Source organism: Pinus tabuliformis, chromosome 6 (genome assembly GCF_031772625.1).
Source record: "Pinus tabuliformis cultivar Carrire ecotype Pingquan chromosome 6, CPIR1, whole genome shotgun sequence".
Classification (NCBI taxonomy): Eukaryota; Viridiplantae; Streptophyta; class Pinopsida; order Pinales; family Pinaceae; genus Pinus; species Pinus tabuliformis.
In genome coordinates, this window is record NC_142292.1 from 1,625,081,388 (window position 1) to 1,625,096,486 (window position 15,099).

Consider the following 15,099-nt stretch of genomic DNA (forward strand, 5'->3'; position numbering starts at 1 on the left):
ACCACGAAGTCGAAGGAGGACATAGGAAAGTGGTGTGAGTTCCACAATAGTCCCACTCATAACACAAGTGAGTGTCGGACCAAGTAGTCGTTGGTGGCCGAGTTGAAGGCTTCAGAATCAGATGCATGTTCCGACCCTAAGTCAGAACCTGACAAGGGGAATGGCAAAGGGAAGCAGATCATTGATGCGGAGCCCAGCGTCACTGTTGCCACTGCCAAGATCCAGAAGAATGATCCCAAAGATCCAGAGGAGGGGGAACGTCTTTTCCACTCACAGATGTGGGTGAAGGGTTCGCCGCTGCAATTCATTGTCGACAGTGGCAGCCAAAAGAACCTCATTTCAGTAGAGGTCGTGAAGCGATTGGGCCTACCAACTACACCACACCCGCAACCGTACAGTATCGGGTGGCTTCATGGAGGATGATATCTCAAAGTTCGTCAGTAGTGCCGCCTTCCCTAATGTTACACCTCTGGATGTTTGTGATGTACTATTAGGCCAACCATACTTGTGGGGGCGACAAGCTGTGTATGAGTCAAGGCCTCATGCTGTTATTATTTCTTTGGGTAATTCATTATACATGATATGAGAGGTAGCCCCACCTACCGCCACCTCTTTGATCACTACCAAGAAAGGCAGCAAGCTCATCTCACAAACTAGGAAATTTATTTTCTATCTGGTTCGCTCCCAAAGTAAGGGGAAGATCGTCACCACATCCATGACCCCCACGAAGGGTTCCTCCACGCAGCAGCAGCAAAGGAATACGGTCATGACAGAACATAGGAATAACTTCTCCTCACCCACAGTTGTACCACACAAGCTTCAGGTGGGCAACAAAGTCTAGTTGCATCTGCAGAAAGAACGCCTTACAAGAGCCCATCAGAAGCTCCGAACACGTTGACATGGTCCTTACACCATTACTAACGCTATGGGAAACAATGCTTTGGAGCAAAACATTCCTCCATTTCTTCGCTTGCACCAAGTTTTCAATGTGGACCGTCGTCGACCATGCTTCCCACCTTTACTGGATGCATCAGAGATTGCAGAACAGCTCACCAAAGACCTAGCTCAGCAGAAGCTTCCTCATCTTAGGGAGGAACTCAACGCAATGGGGACCATTGCTTCCTAAGGGGGGAGGAATGATCTAGGTGGATGTTGGTGGCCACCCACCTATCCCATTTGGACCCCCACAACTGTCTTTTTCAATTTTTTAGTTTCCTTAGTTGTAGCACAATTTACTATTTTTAGCAGTTTTTTGAATCCTAAACTTCCGGAGCCGTTTTGGGCCCTAAACGACGTTTTTTGGGAAATCTGGGAGCAACATTGATCCATGATGTTGCTCTTCCCAAAGTTTTAGTGCTTGGATAGATCTTTCTAACGAGCTATTGTACGCGTCAAACAGAGATCGTATGCCAAAGCTACGACCCTGGGAAATTGATGTACCAATTTACCCAAACGGGGCCCACAATTTGGTGTTTCATCTTCTAGGGTTAGCTTTTGGGATGTGAAGGGTTTTCCATTGTTTCTCAACAATAAATAGGCCTTCGAGCCTCATTGTAACGGAGTTCAGAGGCATGTAGCCGCCACATCTCTTCTCAGAGATAAGCTACCATCGCCTTAGCTGGTTTATTTCCATCGTTGTTTGTAAGCATATTTCAGTATTTTACATTAATGAAATGAAGTATTATTTCCGTTGCATATCTGTATTTATGGTTATCTCTGTAATTTGTTGCCTTCCTGATTAAATCCGGATCATTTCTATACATTATTATGGAAGAATCCCTGAGTAGCTGCCTTGAGCATGAATACCAATATGGCAATCTTTCAGGCCTTCGATTCACCCCTGAAGTTAAAATTGCAAGTGGCAATTGAAAAGAGATTCAAAGTGGTATTGGATAACTTTTTGGAGGTCTTTGGAGGACTAGCAAACTCAACTAAATCTCATATTTACACATGGAATATATCGACAGCTAAGAGACTTAAGATTCAGGAGGTGTTGAGGTTTAGCACAGTTGAACACTGGAGATAGTTTAAGTATTTAGTCATCATGGTTTGCCTCTAGTCTCTCTCCACAAGCATGGCACAGTGTGACAGAAAAATTCAAGGGGAAGATGGAATCATGGGGAGCTAGATGTCTCACCATAAAATCGTCTATAATTCTTATCAAAGCGATTCTCTCTGCAATTCCTATCTATCAATTCTCTGTAATCCTATCTCCTAAATATATTCTCAATGCCTTAGTGAAGACAATTAGGAAGTTCCTGTGGGAAGGCAACAAAGCATCTTCAAAGAAATTCCATTTGGTTAAATGGTCCACCATCCGCTCCACCATTGTGTGTGGAGGTCTAAGGATTAGAGATCTTACCTTAGTCAATTAAGCACTAGGAGCCATGTTAGCTTGGAAAATAAGAACAAATACTCATGGTAGGCTCGTGTTCTCCTCACCAAGTACAGGACATGTAATGAAGCAAGGTTGAGCTTACAACAGTCTATGTGAATCTCTTCAATCTAGAAGTTAATCTCATCTTGTTCCTTTTTAATTGATAATCATATCAATTGGACCCTTGGCAATGGATCTTGCATCAACCTTTGGATTGACCCTATTCTGAACAGACCTCCTATGCTCTCGAATCCATATTTAAGGTTGCTCCATCAACACTTGTCAAATTTATGGTTTAATACTCTATGGAAATTTTCCAAGTGGGACCACTCTAGTTAATAGTCTAGTTGGCGGCTAGAGATTATCCCTCCAAATATGCAAAGACTTGTGGATAAATTACATGAAAGCTTGATTGGATGCACCCCTTGGCATCTAGAGGTTGTAGATCATTTGGGATGGAAAGCACATAGGTACTCGGTGAAGATAGGGTATGAGGATCTCCTCTTCTGTCAACAAATCCCTCATAAGTCTACAATCTAGAAAAAGGTATGGTTGAATAATGACATTCCCAAAATCAATTCTTTTTGCTAGTTACTCTCCCACAAAAAAATCCTCACTACTGAAAATCAGCAAAAAATAATGGTCTTTGGTCCTTCGAGATGTCCATTATGTCTCCAAGGTGAAGAATCCATCCCCCACCTTTTCCTCTGATGTCCGTACACCTCTCAGGTTTGGTCCTTAGCTTTAGGCCCCTTGTTTCCCCGCCTTCTTCTCCCTTTGGACGTCAACTTGTACTTCTCCAATTGGCATAAGCATTATGAGGGTTCCTTTGTCGAAAAGCCCCATTTCAAATGGATGTAGACCAATCACGTGAGAGAGACCTCTCTCTTAACTGCCTAGAAAGCTAGTGGGTTAGCTCCCTAGTTGACCCACTGAGCCTCCACTTTTCCTCTCGTCCACATGCCCTGTGAAAAGATGGAAGCTTTGTCTCTCAAAAGTTGAATTTAAATACTGAAAGAGTTCCCAAAATTGTTGGATCCTCTTTCTCGATGGAACATCAAAGTGAAATTCAGGGGTGGAAGGAGGGGGAGGGATACTTTGGGATCTTGATGAGCATCAAGAATTAAAGTTTGTTTGGGTCTTGGTCAAGAAACCAACAACATCACAGAGATGTCTGGGCTCCCACTGGGAATTCAACTAGCCAAGGAAAGAGGAATCTCCGGGATCAAAATTGTAGGGGACTCTCTCATAACAATTAAATTCCTACAGATAGGAACAACTCCTAAGGCTAATAAGTTAAATCTTCTTATTCAAGAATTAAGAGCATCCTGGGTTTTTTTCAACATAAAAGCTTGTAACATATTCTAAGGAACCAGAATTTTGAGGTGCAAAAGCAACCCAATCATGCATGTAATTTGAGCAAAGGGAAAATAGAGATAAATGGGAAAAATGAATGGAAAATCATACCATGACTTCTCCAATGGGAATGATAAGCTTCTCAATGCAATCTAGCCAAAAAAGAATTAGGACCAAGAAAGAAAATTCTGATTTGATTTCCCAACTTCCGGGCATTAATGTGATCCTTGTTCATACATTGAAATGTGATCTAATCATTCAATTAGGTTGTACTTTGTCTTGGGAGGTGGCAATGGGTGAGCATGAAGGACACACAACCCTTATGTACCTTGCTTATGGTGGGTCAGCATGGAAGGATCCAGGTTATAATATCATAATGCATGCATTATATGCCACATAGCCAGTTTGGATCAATATATCGCTCACACAAGAGGAAAGGATGGTGCTTGTGTGAAAGGTACAAGGCTCGTTACTCACATCTATGAAGGAGATTAAAAGCATGCATCTGGTTCTTTCTCAATTAAAGGAGCAATATAGTCATTGGATCAATGTGAAATTTTGCCTGCTCCCTCTCTTTCAAGGAGTCCTCATTGAGCCAACAGGGTTTAGATGAAAGTCTAGTATCACGATATATCCTAGATAGGGATGAAGTTCTCTCGTCAATATTTTTTCTCGTAGCCAAGCTCTACTTTTGGGGTTTTGATCAGCATAGGAAGCATCACCTAGTAGAGATTAATTTATGGCAAGGTTTGGTAGCAATTGTATGGCGCAGTAGTTTGGATGATAGGTAGGACGACAACTCGTGGTTCCACTCAGTGGATGATCTGCATGCGACTCCCTAGCTTCTGGGGAAGAATTTGGTAATTAACCTCCTTCATTTTTCACTGCATAAGAATTCAATCTTTCTTTGGTGTTTCCTTTAGGTGTTTAAATCTTCAGCTTCAATTGGCAAGCAATATTCGGGGATTTGGGTCAACCTTGACTTGGGATAGAGGTTGAAATTAGAGCCCTTATGTTTCTAGGGACATAATGGACAAACTCCAAATGGGAAGATAGAGGTGAGGGAAACTCACATGCGTGCTACCTCTGCCCTCAACCACCCGTCTGATAACATTGATAGTCACTCCCTCCAACTTCTCCTTTGGCTTTCCCTCAGAGTGGTAGAATAGTGTAACAGGATGCACGAGTTTCAAGCTCAAATCAATCATAAAAATGACGAAACAGATGCCCTCAACAACGAATTGGAGAACCTCTCCTTGACAAACCCATCTTCAAGACAAAACTTCAGAACAAAATGCAAGTGCAGATCAGGCTGAAGCGACGTCAGTTGATTCTTCTGCTAGTGAATGACACACTATTGTAAAATTGTTTTACTTTCTAGTCAATTTTGTAGGCTTTATAGTTGTTATTTTGCTATCAGGATGTATGTAGCGAACAATCAATGTGTCGATGATGCAGAGCTTCGAAGAATATGAACTCAAAATTGATGTAAATCTTTTAGTTCTTGTTGCATTCCAACTGCAATTTTTATAAAAAAATTCTACTCATTAGTGTTATATATATATATATATATATATATATCTAGGATTTAGTTTCAATCAAATTTAAATTTTATGAAATTAAGATCGCAAGAGGAGAAATTAAATTAAATTAAATTGTTTTATATTTTTTCTTATTAACTTTTATTTTAATTTATAAATTTAAAATAATTTGATTAAAACAATAAATAAATTTATATAACATTATATAGTGAAATTGGAATAATAACTATAGCTTATTCCAAAATCATCTCCAACAAGATTTTCATTTTCATGAACCAAAATTATTTTTTATAACTTTTTCTATTGATTAAATTTATTTGTAATATGAGATTTAGTTCCAATCAAATTTTAAATTTATAAAATTTTGAAATATAAATTTTATGAAAATAAACTCACACTAGGAGAATTTAAATTAAATTCTTTTATATATTTTTCAAATTAATTTTTATTTAAAATTGTAAATCTATTTTAATTCAAAGTTATTTGATTAAAATTAATAAACTAATACATAAATATACATTAATAAATATTTTCATTTTAAAAATAAAACTAGCATAGATCTATCTTAAACCTAAATCTACCAAGTGTCGAGAGGGATCAAATCTCTTGGGGTACAAACATCTTTTAGAGTGAAGAGATTTGATCCCTCTCGGTGCTTGGTAGATTCAAATTTAATATGGATCTAGGCTGGTCATATTTACAAAAGATTATAAGCTTGTGTAGAGTCAAACCTAAGGACCCACATGATATGACCCCATAAGGCCCAAACAAACATTCCACAACCATCACAAGTCCAAAAGATAAAGATTAATATAATAGTATATAAAAAATATAGCTGGATTGTCCAACTATATTTATAAAGATAACAAGCTAGCATAGCATGACCCATGTACTTATGAGGCCTAAAATAACTTACACTACAACATAACAACTACAGCGTCACAAGAGGGGTGGAAAGCATGGGTGCAGATCTTTTTGACCTTGAAGGACAAATTGAATTAGACTACTCATGGAACCTAAGGAAAGCCTCCAATAATCAGACCTAAATGTATGCTCTTCTTCAAAATCTCTCGTTTCTTCTTTCCCAATCATATCCCTCATTGTAATAGGATATTCCAATAACATCGTTCACCATTTTGCACTCAAAACCTCTCCCTCGAAATCTATGTTGTGACATCTCCATACAAGAATTATGGAAAATCTATCGACACTTCCAAACACACAAGTAAAACATGTTCTAAGAGATCTCAATGCTATAGAAAATAAGTTGGTCAAACAAGCCTCATCTCTAGAGCCTAGAACCATGTGTAAAAGGATCCGTGAGAGAGGCAATGATACGATGCTCTATTAGAAGCGTGCACTCAAACAATAACCGTGGAGGTATTGCAATTTGTGTGTCTGGAATGTGGTAATTACGCACTGCTTTGGGGACAACATTAATTGGATTAAGTTAAGTTTCCATTTCGCGGAGGTAATTAATTCCAGGCCTTGTGGATCTACGAGAGGTACCACATAATCATGTTTGTGTTTCCTAATGAGAATAGAGTGGGATAATCAGGGCTAGTACATTCCACGTTACAACCACCACGTACGACATGGAAGTAGGAAATCTACAAGAACGAACAAGACTACAACATCAAAGTCATGGAAATTAATAGTAGTTATGGTTTCAATTATCCCCTCTCCCCACACAGTGCTCAATTGGGACTTCAAGGAATTTGGGGAAGAAGTTCTTGGAGGGGACCTGCCCAATCATATGCACAAGGGTTGGAAGCAATCAAAACTTGTTTGTATCCTAGGAAGCATGGATTCCAAAAAAGGAAAGGAAGGAAGTAAAGCAAAAGGAAGAGCAAGTGTGACATGAGGATGTTAGGATGGAAATTGCGGCCTTGGGAAGGAAAGTAGATAGTCTGGTGGCTTAGGTGGATGCACTAACCAACATTCACTCCTCTCACTAATAACAAATTCGAGAAGTGAATACAGAAATCCAACGCCATTAGCACTAGAAGAAAAATGCCCAAACTATGCGGGAGGGAGAAGCACAAGGACATGAATGGAGAGTGTCTTCAGCAAATTCAACCTAGCCTACTTTGATCGGATTGCATGACCTCAATCGGATAGCCTCAGTCAATAATCTAATTGTTATAGATGACTAGGAATCCACATTGGTATAAATTTTGTTTAATGCCTACCAATGTTATTGCTTTTTAGGCCTCTACTATAAATTATACCCTTATGGATTATTTTGGAGTCTTATAGTAGGACAGAGACAAAACCAGCATGCTTAAAATTGGTTTAGTTACAACATATTATGGCGCATTTTGCTTCAGAAAGATATGGATGTACTCTCATTGTGCTTCGTCACCATTTTTCTAATATATATATATATATATATATATATATATATATATATATATATATATATATTGCTCACAAGACACAAAAATTCTAAAAACACAAACAATATAGTACTCATATATACGATGTGTTATTGCTTTAAAGATACTATTCATATATACTGTGCATTTTAGTGTGGTATATATATATATATATATATATATATATATATATATATATATAGATATATAAAGTGCTCACAAGACACAAAAAAAAATCTAAAAAACACAAACAATATAGTACTCATATATACTGTGTTATTTCTTTAAAGATACTACTCATATATACTATGCATTTTAGTGTGGATTAGAAGGAAAAACTAACAATTTTGAGTTGAATGTCATTTACGTACTAATGCAACTTCATAGTCACTTTAAACTGAAGGCAGCGATGGTTATTGTAACTCTCAACCGATGGTTCCAAGGTTAAACGGATCAAGGGAGCATAAGAACATTCCCCTTCTAACAGTCTCCAACACAATGAGGAGATCGAGTAGTATTTCACTGAGATAAGCTTCAACCACATTTATAGGAAATATAATACAAAGATGTTATGGCCAAGCACACTACAAATAGGGATCTAGGTTCATTGTTGATCAAGCTTAGAAAGATTGGAGCAAGGGAATAAATACAATAGAAACTTTGTCCAAACACCATTATGGATAGGGATGTGGGTTCATTGTTGATCAAGCTGAACGAGAATGGAGCAAGGGAAGTTCTCCCTCCTATATCCATTTCTCTCCAAGCCTTTTTTATGGATGGCGGTTTAACAATTGCTTTGATTAACATTGGATGTCAAGATGCCATGTAAAAATCGATAGATCATATAGAAGGGATGTGTATCCAACTTCTAGACAATGCCTTCGGGCCTAATCTAATAGAGAAATCTCTTTATGATGATTTGCACCTTCATGTCTATAAATTATGAAATGCAATCCTTCATTTGAATAATGAAAAGGTTAGAACTTTTTTCCATTGGAAAAAATATACTATTTCTTATATTAATTGGTATGGCTCAATAACATTTTTTGTGTGCAAACACGTGAAACAATAAATTCTTATTTAACACAAATAGAGGGACGGAAAATAATATATCTAAACTACAATGATGAAAAACATGTTGCACTTTCTTGGAAACAATTTTTTTTTTATGATAGTAAAACCATAATTTAACCACAACAATCATAAATTAGCCCCAGCACTCTCGCATTACAACCAAATAGATGTACAAGGAATATATGCGTACAAATAATTGCAAGCAAAAACATGCAAACAAGTAAGGAAATTGCCAGAAATGAAAAGTAAGAATTGCTTTGAATTCCAATAAAAAGTACTTGAAAATTAAAAGAGAATGACATAAAGATGTTCCCAAACTATACTATTGGAGATCTCAAAGAGAAACCGCTATATAATTACAAAACTAGATTTATAAGAGAAATTATGGTGTCACAAAGAAACTTAATATAAAAGAATTTCACTAATGCAATATAAAGAGATTATTGGGCAGAGAGATTCATTCTACAGCTCAGTCTGAAAACAATGTGTAAGTATGTTTGTGCTCAACTTAGAATTGACACGTGTCCCTCTTAAAATAAAAATAAAATATAAACAGAAATTATGGTGTCACAAAGAAACAGAATATACAAGAATTTCACTAATCCAATATCAAAAAATTATTAACCCCAAATTAGTTAATCAAAACTACGTTTATTCCATTACTAGATTATATAAGAAAATTATTTCACTAATCCAATATAAAAAAATTATTAACCCCAAATTAGTAAATCAAAACTACATTTATTGCCTTACTAAATTATATAAGAAAATTAGCACGCCCTCCTTATGATACTAAAAAAATAGAGAATAAAAAACGCCCTCTTAGATTGCACTTTATAGGGACACATTATAACACAGTTCTATAATATTTGTAAGAACGCCGACCTCCATAACTTATAAAAAAACGAAAGAAAATTTATAAAAAAAAAAAAAAAACTTACTTTCTTTTCTTATAAAAAAAAATGGTTAAAACAAATCAATTTATCATCAAATTTATTTAACCTCTAATAAATTAAAATTTATCTTAATAAATTATAATCATCATTTCCCAAAACTAATTACAAAATGACCGTACAATCGACCTATTATATTTCCATCCGACGCATAATGTGGAAGTCGAAAAATCTTAAACTGTCTTAGAGAAATAAGTGACCTTCGGTTGGTATAGATCTATAACATGCATTCAGAAAGAAGTCATCATAATGTAACGTTGAAATTAAGAAATATGAAATAGATATGTACTACTATAACTTTGATATTAATTCTTGCCTGGTTGAGTATCATTTAACCAGAAAACCATTACAAAAGTAGGCTCTAATCCCACTTAAAGAAAGCTTCTTTTAAGTCCACTCACGCTAGAGCTTAAAACTACTTATGGGCCACCTATTCACAATATAACCATAATAATCTAATGACAATAATATCCAGATCCCTCTCTCCCTTTACATATGTCAAACGTCCAGAGTTTTTCATGAAGCATGAAGAGCTTTTGAGTGATGCTCAACGTGTTCATCTATAAAGGTGGCAATGAAGAAGAATGAATGATCATATCCCGGCTGCAACCGCAAAGTCAAAGGAACATTAGCTATCTTACACGCCTCCTCAAATTTATGGGGTAGCAGCTGGTTGTGTAGAAACTTATCTTCTTCACCCTGAAATCCACAAAACATATGATAATGATACACACTGCAAGCATGATAAACTAACAGGAAGCAATGTTAAAAGAAATGGAATAAGTTCTTAGGCCTAATCAATGAAGTCTTTGTTTACTCGAATATGCCACAACCATCAAAGTATTCTATACAGAAAAAGGCGAAAACAATGAAACTGAATGGGCAAGCGTTACCATTCATCTGGGCAAGGTAACATAGGCGTGTCAAAAGTTGCAATAAAAACCCGATTGGTTTTGCATTTTATAGATGGAACCTATAGATAAATGTACGAGATACAGAAACACGTGAAATTCCATGAATGAATAGGATGTGATATTTGGAATTATAGATGCAAGCATGACTGGGATGTGAAAATTCTTGTTTGGAAGAACATAAACAGAAAAGTAATCTCACTCTAACCAGCGCATAGCATTTTAATGGAAACAAAACCTGGCAACGGAATCAAAACAGTCGAGGAGATGAACAGTTTCAAAATTTGAAGGAACGCATCAAACACATAAGGCAAGTCATGCACCAGTGCACCATATCAGAAGATATGCGCTTGAAATGCATGTCAGTACATAAATTCGTCTGGAAACAATAACTACTTGAAATTGAAAGTCACCCCAGGCATAACAAACAAAATATCACCGCAACTTGACAACAAGAAGCAGAGCATGGGATTTCCACATGTTGGCGGGTGGCAAACATAAAAACGATATGGATCACCCCATCTTGGAACCTAAGAAACATGAGAACGATTTTGATAATAGAGCACATTCTTCAAAGAAAATTATGCCCTTCTATCTTGACCACGTCAACGTCTTAAACTAAACTCAGTCATCGTCATCTTATACAAAATAAATGGCATTGCTCACCAAATGGCATCTCTTTGCTAACAACAAAAACCAGTTCCAAACATGGGCTGTAAAAGAAGGAACAAGAGAATTGAGTTCTCTTTTGAATATACTATAACAAATTAACAACAGAGCTGTGACGACACTGTGTCTCAAACCAGTCAAACAAGAAGCATGAACACCACAAAAACAGCACATTATTCGTCAGTAGTGTGGCCGTGGACCATAATAGACCCATTTACACACACCCACTTGACACTGCAGCAACTGGAGACAACTTGATTCAATGTCGTGAACTAGAATCCTTAAAGCAGTATACAACTGAGAACAAGTTGTGACTGATCAATAATCTTAGGCATTATGGCCTTAGTGTCTTAGTGTGGAATAAAATCAACACAAATCTTATTGTGGAATAAAATCAACACAAATCTTAAAGCTTTAATAAGCTGTTGTGCTAAAGAGGGATCGAATTTTCTTCAACTAGTCTATGAACAGAATTAATTCAATGCAATCACATAAACACAATAACACGAGATACCCTGGAGAAAATCACCTTGGAAAAAACTCTAGCTAGAAATGTCCATCTTGCTCTAGCTATATTAATGCTTTCTCAGTTAGAAGGCTCTCTGGACTTTTACTCACAGGAGATACAATTACGGTGGCAAATGCCCTAACTTCTAAGTGCACTCAGAACTCTTCCACAAACCAGTCAATCAGCTTCTGTCCAAGTCAAACCCCCCAGCCTCTGCAATAAGTGCAAATCTGGCATCAACACAACCTGCAGAATGTCTTCTATCTCGTCTGCTCCCAGGCACCTCCAGTCTATCCTCCCTTTTCCTTCTTAATCGCCGTTGCCTCATACTTGCACCTTCTTTTTCTGTCTGCAACTCAAGGGTATAGGGAAGGCCAACAACCAATCATTTTCCCAAGAAATAGTAACAGGTCAGTTACAGTCTTGCACCCCTTGTCCCCTGGCATTTTGAATTCCACAGAGTAAGATTTTTTGGCTTTCTCTCACTCTCATGGGGCACCCTCTGATTGGTCTCTGTGATTGGTCAAAGGGGGACAGATGCCAGCACTCTGAGCAGCCACATCACCTGCCAGCTAGGAAGCAACCTGTTAGTCTTGAACATCTATGAAAGAGTTAATCCGAGCAATACTGCAGACAGAGTGGTAAGTGGTGTTGTGCAGTTTACAAACCAGGTTTTATGTTGCACAGCCAATAAGGTCTGCATGCATCTCCAACTGACTTTTCAACAGCACAGCTCCAAGTCCCATTAAATATATGTGGGTGGAGGTTGCATAATAGATCCTGACTGTTTGGCCTGGGCTCGCATCTCACCCACCTGGGATCTGCACATCTCCTTGCCCCCAAATACTCCAGGTTCCGTAAGCCTCTTCCACCATTTGTCATTGTGCCTTATGCCTAGAGTCTTGCCTTCCAATTCTTTGCCTTATTTTACTATGCAGCATGTGCAGTATGGAGATAGCATTCCGCCCCACATAACCTTACCTTCACATGGATGGCAGCTTGAGCTTGTCTTTCCATGCAAGGTGCAAAGTGCGGAGGTATTACCTCCCCTACACCACATTCTTACCTCCGCGTGCACTTTTATCTTAGCTACTTTTTGAGATTCCGAGGATTTCCCAAGGCCATGTAACAATTTTTCGACCAAACTTCTATGACAATTTTAACCACGAAACTTCAATAGTTCTTCGACACAAAATCAACCAGAGATATAAAACGTAAATCCATTTTGAATTTTCGTGGATCCATTAGGATCAATCACTAGTTCTCACTACTTTGATAAAGATTAAGAACAACCTAAAGTTGTCACTAATTCAAAATCTAATCCTGTGATATGACCTTAAAGGCACACATGGGTAAAGACAGAAAACACTGTACAACAAACAGATTTTTTTGTTATTAACTAGTATGTCACTGCATCCTTTTACCTGCATAGCACATATCATAACATGATTAGTATTTATAATACGGTGGCAACAACAGAGAACCTATCACTTGTAGATTGTAGGTTGGTTGCCGTCATATCCCTCTAACTAGTTTACTATGTCAGTGTTTTGTCTGGGGCTCTGTAGGTGTCCTCTATAAGTGATCATCTTTTGGTAACCTGGGCAGCAACTAGAGGGCTCCTTCAAGACTATCTTAGCTCAAGAGGTGTACCCTTGTCTTTTTTCACCCAATCAAGCAATTCCCTCTATTTCAATTGGTTCTTGGCATTCGAAAATCACTGTCTTTGCACATCACTCTCCTTATAATGATATTAGTTGGCACTAAGCTTGAACCATTCTTCATTCTCCATTGGCAGAATCTCAAAGGCCTCATCAACAAATGTGTAGATCAACCATCTACGTCATCGCAATTCTACACCAAAAGTGAATGCATGCCTTCTCTTCGACTTGTGTTTCTGTTGGTTGGTGCAACAATATTGGTGGACCAACTCATAGCAAGCATCTTGCACAAAAATATGCTTGCCCACTTTCATGTAAGGACCATCCCGACCAAAAACACACATCAAAGAATGACATTTGCGCCAATATCAGTAAGCATAGTCATGCAAATTCTCAGCAACTTTCAATGGAACATGAGGGGCACCCACAACAAGGAGCAATAAAGAAGTCATTGGGTCATAGGAAGGAAAGGCATAAAGAAGTCATTGGGTCATTTGCTTGTTCGGGATATGTCAATCATTGTGCTCAATTAGCTCGTGCAATCTTCAATCTTAAGGTATTTTCCAAGGCACCATTTAATATTCATCAAGACTAGGATCCTTGCAATTGGTTGGATAATCTCCAAAATCAACAAGGAACTCAACCTCCTAAAAAGTCAACAACAGAGATTGTTACCTTTTCCACCACTGAAGTGTGTAGTCACAAAGTGTGTTTGTGAATAGTGGCTCTTCAATTCTTTAGTGGTCACTTGAACAAGATAAAATTTTAAAATAGTTCTCAAGAAACGATATGCAATTTACCATCAATTGTACCATGATATAGGGGTACTTGGGGAAGCTATATATCACCCATCAGTTCCACCATGATAGACATGACAGTCAGGTAGGTTTAGACAGGCATAGATTGCATGCTTAATGAGAAAATAACAAGTGTTGCCCTGATTGGTGATTAAAGGGATGTCAAGTGTGTGCAAAAAGAGGTGAGATACTTGTCCTAGGCATGAACAAAATTGTCTCTAAATCCTCATCAATATCTACAAATCAGGCTCGATTAGTGTTGATCAGATTATGTATAACCACCAAGTCATCCTCCAATAGCATGTTCAAGGATAGGTCAAAATAACTGTATTCAATCTTTTACATAAAAGAATAATCCTCAACTATGCTTGGATGTGAGAGCTAAGAGCAACGAAAGTGCTTCCTATAGATCTTTTGCTCCTCTCTCCAGTGTATAAAATGTATGGCATGGAGTTCAAGGTTCCCTAGCAAAGCTAGAGGACCTAAATTAGTTGGAGACTTGTACTGATTAATATTGTGTGCACTTTCTCCACCTCAATCACTCATGCAGAGAGCCATCTAACGCACCACAACAAATAGCATTATATTAGACAGTGAATCTAGTGTTTAGGGTACAATGGAGGTATTAACACATAAGAACAATATTGATAATTAATTTAATAACAATTAAGCTAATTGTAGTAAAAGAGATCAACATATGCACTAATTTAACCAAACTTACTTTCTAAGTCACATGACATGATGACATGGGACATAGACGACATGGAAATACAACTGTCCAACACCAGACACGGAAACCCTAAAAACAGAAAAATGAGGATAAGTCATATATATATATATATATATATATATATATATATATATATATATATAT

General features: G+C 37.5%; 1 pseudogene across 1 annotated transcript in view; it reads right to left on the bottom strand.

The window, feature by feature from the left end:
• Positions 1-9,942: 9,942 nt before the first annotated feature.
• LOC149265131 (S-formylglutathione hydrolase-like) overlaps positions 9,943-15,099 on the bottom strand; it is an 83,827-nt pseudogene continuing 78,670 nt past the window's right edge. The window contains exon 6 of the transcript XR_016253702.1: positions 9,943-10,378. The product of XR_016253702.1 is annotated as an S-formylglutathione hydrolase-like (transcript). The remainder of the gene's footprint in view (positions 10,379-15,099) is intronic.